General features: G+C 41.3%; 1 protein-coding gene across 1 annotated transcript in view; it reads right to left on the bottom strand.

The window, feature by feature from the left end:
* AFF2 (AF4/FMR2 family member 2) overlaps positions 1 to 9,929 on the bottom strand; it is a 341,823-nt gene that overhangs the window by 147,068 nt on the left and 184,826 nt on the right. The gene's annotated exons all lie outside the window — the stretch shown is intronic.

The following is a 9,929-nucleotide window of genomic DNA, read 5'->3' as shown; positions in this document are numbered from 1 at the left end:
CCATTGGGCAGGCCAAGAAGTAAAAGACGAAGGATTACCCGTGTCAGAAACAATAATCCTTTCAACTGTGTGCACAATTACAGCTTTACTTCTGCCTGCTGGCCTCTCAACCCCCCACACAAAATCCAAAAATATTTTTTCCCCCCCCCCCCCCCCCCCCCCAAATATTTGCTTAGATGTTGCACATAAATTTTGGAATAGAGGAAATATTTAAAGAAGAGCTGTAAACTGTTGAGAACAGGCTTTCTAGTGACACCCACACCAGAGCCCTGCCCTAGGAGCCCTGGGAGGCAATACAGTAACACTTGCAGCAGGCAGAATAAACACCGTATGCAGAATGTTGAACAAACATAAATCTGGGCACTTAGGGCTGAAGTTCAGATTCATGTTTGTAGTCAATTTTTATCTCTTGCCTCTGAACAATGGTCAACAAACACCTCAACGCCTTGAACTAATAAAACCATCTTCCCTTCTAATGCTACAGCCTGACATTTTCTTCAGCTGACTTCTGCAACACTGGGTGCCTGTATAAATGCTTTTAAATCAAATAGAATGTGAGAAATTCCTTGGGAAAAGAAAAAAAAAAATAAGAAGAGGGGGAAAAAAGAAAAGCATTCTGGTCAGATTTTCTAGCTATCCAAAGAAATTGTTACACAGCTGACATAAATCAATGTGGCAGGATCTACAGGCTAATTAAACAAATGTGACAATTTTACTGTGACAATTTGAAAATACTCAAAAGTACCTCCCATCCACAGTGTGCATTCTTCTCAAATGTGTATTAAAACCCATGTACTGTATTAAGAAATTGAAAGGAACTTACATATTCAATAAAAACACAATTATAAGCACAATTTGAAATATATGGCTAAAATAGATTGGAAGTTCATAAGGTTTCTCAGAACATTAAATTCAATGACACGCTTTCTTTAAAGAAATGTTAGAAATTCTCTATAGAAATGGATAAACCACAGTATGTAGTATAATTTTAAATATCTGATTGAGCCTTGCTTTGGCACAATTCTAACACCAATAATTCCAGCTGAGGACCTCAATGCATTTTGCTAGCAACTAATTTAACTTCGCAGCACGATGGCAGTGTGGGTGAGGTCCCACTTCCCCATTTTATAGAAGGAGATGCTGTGGAGTGAAGGGACATCTCAAGGTTATACAGGAGGATTAAAGGCAGGATGCTTTATGCAAATCTATGTATTCAAAGATTTACTGAGAGAATGTTCGAAGAGATGAGAAGATGGGCCATATCAGTCTTTTACTGGCAGCTGTGGTGTATTCTGAAGACGTTGACAGCTGAAACAATCTCCTCAGGTAAGAAGGAAGACACCTTCAGGAAGAGCTCCACTGACTATCCTGCATGACAGCCTTAAAGCCCATGGATCAATGACAAGTAGCAAAGACATAACTTGCCCCCACAAAATGGTGGCTTTCAGCAGTACTCTCCCTACAGAATATGGAAGCCAGATGATGACTGTAAGACTACCTTCCCATGTTAGGCTGGTTTCACAAACCCCTTGGGGGCTGGCAAGTGGGAGTGTGTCATCATGTGACTCCAAAGGAACCATCCACCTACTTGTCCAGGGGCTCTCTCAGGAAGAAGTACTTCTTGACCCATAACTCAATTGGTTTTTGTATTCTCACTTTAAGAAGAAGAGATCAACAGTGGCCTGGGTTAAATTTAGACTGCAGTACATGAAGAAAATGTCAACAAATATTCCTGGTATCTGCTGTAACAGAACACTTCCACCCATTTCCTCTGAGAGTAACAATGAGATTCAATGTTCTGACTTCGGGTTTACTATAGGTGTCATTTTTGTTGTGTTTTACATACTTTCCTTCTAAGAGCACAAGAGCAGTGAAGCATCAAAGGTTGCAACATGCATCAAAGGGTATAGTTAAGACGGAGAAACTGAACATGCCTCAAGTGTCTGGCCCATTTTTTGTTCTTTTTTTTTTTTCATTTATCTGGTTCTTTCCTAGCCATCAACCAATTTTTTTTAGGTTTTGATTGTTATGGCCACCTGAAACTAAAGAGGAGAATTTCAAAGAGGAGAGTTCTTGAAACTCTTTTAGAAGTTTCATTTAGTTACATCTTCCAGCCCCATCTTCCCTTGGATGCTGCAAGTCTGTTGAAGTTTCATTTAGTTACATCTTCCAGCCCCGTCTTCCCTTGGATGCTGCAAGTCTCTAGCCTTTTCCTAGCTCTTGTTCCTCTTGACTAACTGCGTATGGCCAACTTAACCTGCATGGGTTCCATCAGCTTCTTCAGCAGTGCTGACTTATGGGGAGGCTTTGCACCAGGATGTAAAACCTGCAACACTTGCCCTCAGGGCTGCAAAAATGGAGCCCTTCCTTTTTGTGAGACAGAGCTACAGAAGATGCTATAGACTTTGTTATTTCAAACCAGAATTGTTTCTCGAGCATGCATTCATTTCAGAAAGCCTAACTCGATTTTAATATGTTTTCAATGTCTTCATTCTATGCCTAAAGCAATTTGTTATGTAGAGTACACATTATTAATCTACTTAAATGAAAGGTAACATTGCTAGCAGTTTAAACACTCAGTACCCATATTTAACCATGTTTCATTTTGACAGGACAAGATGAAATAACAGAAATGATTAATCTGAGACCAGAGGAATATTCTAACACCTATATTTTTTGTTTAATACTTTGGCAGTAAGATGTGTAAGTGGAGTATTAGGAGCTTGAGATGGCTTTTCTGCTTGACCCTGCTGCATACTGTGCCAGGAGTTGTTACCAGTCATTTTAGACTCGGCAACAGTACTCCAGGCCAGGCATACAACAGACTCTGGCGTTCCTAATCATCTTTTTATGCAACATAAATTCGTTCAGCCCACGAGGTCCTTAAGGGAGGATACCTGGTACAGCTAGAGCCAAACACTATAACAATGTAGAAATGTTTAAAGTTTTCCGTCGAGTTCAGCACTTGGAGCCTTTTTTGTTCATGGGAGCATACAAAAGGTCAAAGTTGATCTGACATCCCAGATTCCTTGGGTCTGTTTTCTCTCACACTTTCACTCAAAGATAAGGAGTTACTCTTTATTTACAATGACGAAAAGGGACGGGAAGTCAGGTCCCATGGGTCTGCAAATCTGGAGTAGGAATCTTAGTTTTATGATACTCTCCACTCAACTACAAGATCCCATTAACCTGTTTTCCCACATTATTTGTCTCTTTCCCTTCCAGTTATTTCTGAAACTATGAAACTTAGAGGTATTCAAAAAACTAGTATATGAAGTGACCAAAACTTTTAAGTGCCACAGAGGGTGCACCTGATATTCTGCAGAAGTTGCAAAACAACTGTTTTTTCCTCCAAGACGATTTTGCTTGAATGACTTTCTTGTTTAAATTGGCTTTAAAAGGATATTTTTTTATATTCTCATAAAATATCATTTTTATCATAAGAGATTACTGAATCAGAGTGAGGATGCTGAGCATGTAACATGTTGCACTACATGGTGGGTCATTTTTGAGGGGGAAATGTCAATGAGGAAGGAAACTAAAAGTGTTGTTTTGGTAAAAAAAAAGAGGTGCGGAAGAGCTTGGAAAATAGGTAAGAATTAACACTTTTCCATTTAGCTAGTAATTCCTCAAGAGAGTGCTTTCATTCTCTTCAGGAGCAGTAGTATGTGTCCCAACTCTTGCGATGTCAGCTCACTTTAGAGTAATTTTAGTTGCAATGGCAAATCTGGCAATGATAGCAGAATTACATAATACTACTGAAATCAGCAACATTTCAATTTGGCAGTAGAAAAATATATATAAAATATTATGGTTAAGGAGATAAGAAAACAGAACTGAATAGGGAGTTTGAAATAGGCACACTGCAATCTTTCTCTCTTTTTCTGAACACCTTTTGTAATCTTTTTTTATTGTTACAGTGTAGACAGGCTGCAATAGACCCACATAATGATCAGATTTTACATTTCAAAGTTCTTTGCTAAATAATTTCTTTAATAGCACTACAAAAATAAAACCTTTATTTGATAAATGTACCTGCAGGCTGGAATCAGACCTTGCTTGTCTGTCCTGACAAAGGTCTAATCTTTTGCTGCCTTACATCTTGAAGAGGCATTTATCCCTATAACAGGCAGGTGCAAAACACCACCTTTCGAATACAGGAAACACTGCACACCCACATGCATTTGTCAGATCAGACAGTCAACCTTTTCTCCCCGTCACCTCCCCAACAGCGTGAAGTCTGCTTTGTGTTGATCTGGCAGCTCAAAGCAGATTTATAGTATATATCTACATCACAAGTGAACTCCTCTCATACCTAACCTGTGCCATGCCAGCCGTGTGACAGGGGCCCACAAAACCAACTGCACAAACGAAGCATTTGAGCGTTGACTCATGCCAACCTCCTACTCTGCTAGCGTAAAGTTAGCTCTGATTTTTCTACATTAAGTACCTTCAAGTTAATATAGACACCTTTGGGGTAATGCTCCTGAGGTGTCTTTCTCATGAGTGGCACCATAATGTTAATGTAAAGCTAAATGGCCCAAAATTTTAATAATCCTGTTTTGATGCATTTAGGTGTAACGGTGGCCAAAGCAAACCTCCATGTTAAGTGTCTGGGAAGACCCAAGCCTGCATTTTCCAACTCCCAAAGAGCCTTTTGCTCTTCAAGCCTACACCAAGCTGCCCTCAAATGACTCCAACAATTGTTCTCACCAGGCCTGTGTGTAACCAGCTGGACAATGCACAAAACGCTGGGAAAAGCATTTGTGCTTTTCTTCTGACCTTCCTGGAATTGTTCCTGAAAGCTTATGGTGGTACTGAGATGAGAATTGAGCTGATCACCTACCAAACCAGGAATGAGCTGTTCTCAAAGAACTACTTGGCATTTCCATTTTCTGGAGTGAGACTACATCTAGAGAGTCATCAGAGCAAAGAAGTAGTTGCTGCTTTTATGTACACCTCAAGTAATGCAGGGGTAACTCCTTTTTATTTAATAACAGCAGCAGCAACGTAAAGTGGAGCTGCTGCCAATTTATACCAGCGTAGGAGGAAGAAGAATTCAATGAACTCAAATGAGATCAGAGGTCAGTGGAATTACCCCTTGATTCATTTTGATGCAAGAGCAGAAACTGTTTCTGCCTCCATAGAGAAAATGCTGATAAAAAGCTGAAAATGCAATGGCTTGGAAATTGCTAAGAAATTAATTGGTTTTATCCATCCAAATCTTCATGTACATAAGCAAAATCTAAAGAAAAAAAACCCCAACCCTACAGTTGTAACACATTGCCTTTTTCAAAGCAGGCTATTACCCGTTCCTTACACGCTTCCAAAGGCTGCACGCCAGACGAGGGACAAAGGCCGCAGATACACATTTACACGTGGGTTAACTTTTCAATCCATTTTTTCATTTCAATAGAAATAATAAATCACCTTATCCTGGAGAAAGAAGCAGCTTGACACAAAACATACGGTGCTGGGCTATTTTTATAGCACACCTAAGACATATAGGGATTCATTTATTTACTCAGCTATTTAAAAGTGGCTACTCTTACTCATTCTCTGGACAGCTAAATGCCAGGTTGCTAAGTTACTGTTACTTGACATCATCTCCTCCCCAACGTGTTCCCACATTTGACAGGTTCACATGATTTACTAGGCCAGTCAGCTCGTTATTCACTTGTCCAATGACGTCTGGATAATCATTTTAAATTCACATCATGTCCTCCCCAGCAAGCCCCCAGATTCCACATGAAAATATTTAAACTGCCTGTCAGCTACTAAGTGCATTTGTAACCACACTGGACAGCATACCTGTATTTTTCAAATTACAATTATTATAATTAGGTTTAGCATCGTTCTTCAATGTTGGTTTGTATTTTAGAAGAGAAAACAATTACTGAGGGGCAAATAATGGGCTATATCTGTAACAGTCTAATTTTGCTCTGTGAACAGCTCACCTCAGCTATGGATGATACATATTAAATCCATTAGTGCTTTCAATTGGCATGAGGAAGGTAATACTACACATAATTTGCCCAGTCAAGGGCATTTTCACCTGCTGATCAATTTACATATTCTCCAATGTCATTAGACATGAGCTAGACATCAGAAGAACAGAAGACCATACAAATTATAGACTTTGCTCATTTAACTCCAGTCATTTTTATACTAATTACAATCTGAATTATATTTCGGATTTGTTTTGCTTCCAGACTAGAAAGCTTTTAATTAATATCACAGCTGTCCACACAACATCAGAAGTCCATCTAGCTACTTGATGCCTTACTACAGTGAATACGCACCCACAAGAATCCTTTTGTTCCTCTAAGCAGGGACAGATTTCGAGACAGAAGTGCCTGCCCAGATGGTTTGCAACACAGACACGAAAGCTTTATGTGGACAGACCGGAGCCTCACTTCTATGGGATTATGGCTAATCGATTGCCTAAACACCTAGTGCAAAGCTTCAATTTACATTACAACTCCTCAAGAAAATGTAGTTAAATAAAATTTCCTTTCTTTCCCATGTAATGCTGTGTGCTTATCACCTCCTTACCCAGAGGTAAACCAATGCTAAGGGAGGTCCCTTCTGTTGCTCTCCGCAGGCAGAAGAAGCATCGCTGCTCGTTCGCGCTCGGTGTCACGCTTACACAGCCCCCCTACGCCCGGACCAGCACGAGGGTTCACATCATGCACGATGACAGCAAGGGACACTGATGTAAAGCGCTGGTACAAGTGGCACAAGTAACAGCTTCAGAACATTGGTTTAAAATGTCAGTTCTCCCACCCCATCTGCACTTCGTATCACAACATTTCAATGAAGTCATTTTTCAATGGCTGCACATAGCAAGTGACAACTTAATTTAAATCCATATTAATAAAATGTGAATTACATACACACACTGTTGATTGTCTGTCTTACATGTTATCCACACTTTCAAAGACATTATGTAGATTTAAAAAAATAAGTCACATTTTGAAACAGAAAAAACGGCACAGACCACCAGTATATTTACCTTCCTCTTTCAATTTGGCATTACAACCTGTATTAACTGCAAATCTCTTGTACTACCTTTACAGCTTGGCCTTAGTTGTACAGAGATATTTTTATTATTATGATTGTTATTATTATTATTAACAACCTTCTCAGCCATCCTGGTTAGAAAAGCAAAATCAACAGGGGACTGGTCTGCCATTAACCTTTGGTTGCAGTATCAGGAACAGTCCTTAAAGCATTTACACAAGATGACATAAGTGGCTAAGTGTTTCAGGAAATCTGAAGGACTGTGAAATTTTGTCTCTGAAGACTCAGGGGTCTGAAAAGACTCAAGACCTTTCCCCTCACTCAGTTGGAAATTTTTGACCATAAACTCAATTAATTTTTTTTTCTAGGAAAAAAAAAAAAGAGAAGAAGACAGAGATTAGGAATTGCAAACCTCTACAATTACAAAACCCATTAATCAAGTTCAGCTTGAAAAAAGAGCTCTGTAAAATCAGAGGTCACAGATCTTAGCTTGGGTGCCTCTTCCTTGCAAAGTCTAGCAAAAAAAACTTCCAAGAGTTACTGAGTCTTTCGAAGGCGTGAAACTGAATTAAGTCACTTAATTCCCTGACTTTTTTTTTTTTTTTTAAAAAAAAGGCAAAAAAGCCAACTTCAAATAATGAAATGCTCTCAGGGAAGACGGGCTGGGCCGGGACACGGCAGGTGGCTGCACCCTTCTTCCAGCACTTTGGGGCCTACAGCTCGGCAGTGGACACGACCCAGAGCAGAAATTGCCAGTTGTTGACAATGGTTTGGTTGGTCCAAATCCACAGTATTACACCCCCATCTGTCTGCCTTCAGGACTCAACTGTCTTGTAATCCATTTTGTTTATCCCTGACAGGACAGAAATGTTAATGGCCTATTTTTTGACCCGGGGAAGCTGCCATCAGGGAGCCGAGGCCCACACTCCCAAAGGCTCTTCAGAGCCTACCTAAACGGCCCCAAAAGGGCAGAAAAATATCAGTCAGGGCTAGGAACTTAATCCAGGTTCTCAAAGCACAAATCGCTGCTGAAACCAAGGGTCATCCTTTCATCTGGATCAGGCAGCCTAAATCTCCTGACACAGGGCTTCCACGGGGAGCCTGAAGACTGGATTTTGACCAGTGCTGGGCATCAGAACACGATGTACTTATTTTCTCTCCATTGCCTATCGTGGAGAATATGATACTCTGCATGCAGCCAAAACACATTTCCCACTAGCTTATTCTGCATTATAAATTTGAGAAGAACAAAGTCATCGACAAAACTCAGGTACTTCTACTTCCACGTGTGCTTCAGCACCATACAAAGTTGAAAGCCCAACACGCTGCAACCAGCTGGGACTGGGGTTTGCTGAGCCTTTGATGGGCAGTCCCAGCAGTGGCTCTGTGATCTGCTGCTTTCACAGACCCAGGGCCTTGCTGGCAGCTGGCTGCCTGTTTGCAGACAGGTTACAAGAGACAGGTTACAGCCTGTCGGTGCCAGAGCTGCCTAATGCCAGGCTGATGGCACGCTAAGCCACCTTCACCATGTAACAGCACACAAACCTACCCAGCTGTGCCTGTGGTGAGGGAGTGTGCACCCAGACAAACCATGGCCGAGGTTCCCATAGCTGCCCCCAGACATGGGAGGTTCCATATGCTCAAGGTGGCTCTTGGCTACGCCTGCAGCCAAAAGGTTTGCTCCATGGCTGGGATGCCAAGGCTGGGCACCAGGGGTGCCTCCAGGCATCTGCACCCAGCAGTCAAGAAAGATCGCTGGTTTGTATCCCTTTTTTTTGGGTGCCCGTTACACATCCTTGTAAGACAGATCCCCAAAGATGTAGAAACCTGCCAAATCCCTGCTGTGTCCACCCCAAGAGTCGTCCCACCCTGCTGAGTTTAACCGCCTACAGGTGGCAGGAGGTGCTGCTGTGGCCACAGGGACTGCAGTTCATCCTCATCCTCTGAAGACAACAGAAAGGCCTGCACCTATCTCAGCAGGTTGCAGAAGGAAGCCCAGGATATTCTGCCTCTGCTGACTCAAATTACAGTCATGGGGTAGGAAACAGGATAACTTCCTCTTGATTAGAAAAAAGACATTTCTGCTTCCTGTGATTTATAGACACTGTTCCCACATTAAAACCGTCACCTGGATGACTGATTCCTGAAATTTGCTCCATCACATTTCCTTTTGATGCCGTTTACTGAAAACAACTGCTTTCCCCAGCTAACAAGTCATTCATTCCAACTACAGTAATGAACCTAATTGAAATATATAAACAGGGGAAGAAGACATTTAAAATGTACGAAGTATTTAGCACTGCCTTTCAACACTTTCTTTGCTGTAGCTCCCTTAGTGCTCTATGGGTAATAAACCCCTGCTCACTTTGAAGGTTGAAACTAAGTTTTATTTATTTCCTTGCATTTGTTGCTGCTGGGTGCACACACAGATGCATACATCCCCGTTACTGAAGGTCTGCATGTGCCTGCTTGCCTGCTGGTTCAACATACTTCTGCAGCAACACTGGCAACCCATAAGGACATCACCAGCATCCCAAGATAACGTGCATACACAAAACAGGAGCAAGTTTCCCAAATAATGTAACTCCTGATTGCAATGAATACTGAGAAGCCTATTTTATTTTATAAGGAGGAATAAGTCCATGTCTTTACAAGCAAGCTGGAACAATTGCTATGCGTGATTTCAGGTCTCGGTTAGTATGGAGCCGTTTCTCCTACTGACATGTATATGGCAGGCACAAATTTCCACCCAAAATTTTATCCTCTGTAAACCAAAAACCAGCAGGTTGGCTCGCAATCCCAGGGAGGCATCTCTGAAAAATGAGAAACTCAAACTATGAGGATAAAAACCTAAATCCCAGATAAGGACTAATGGGTTGCAAACCTGCCCCCAGAAAAATTTCAAT

Source organism: Calidris pugnax, unplaced genomic scaffold (assembly GCF_001431845.1).
Source record: "Calidris pugnax isolate Ruff unplaced genomic scaffold, ASM143184v1 scaffold38, whole genome shotgun sequence".
In the NCBI taxonomy this organism is placed as follows: domain Eukaryota; kingdom Metazoa; phylum Chordata; class Aves; order Charadriiformes; family Scolopacidae; genus Calidris; species Calidris pugnax.
Note: the sequence above shows the minus strand (reverse complement) of the source record. Positions and strands in the feature narration are given on the sequence as shown.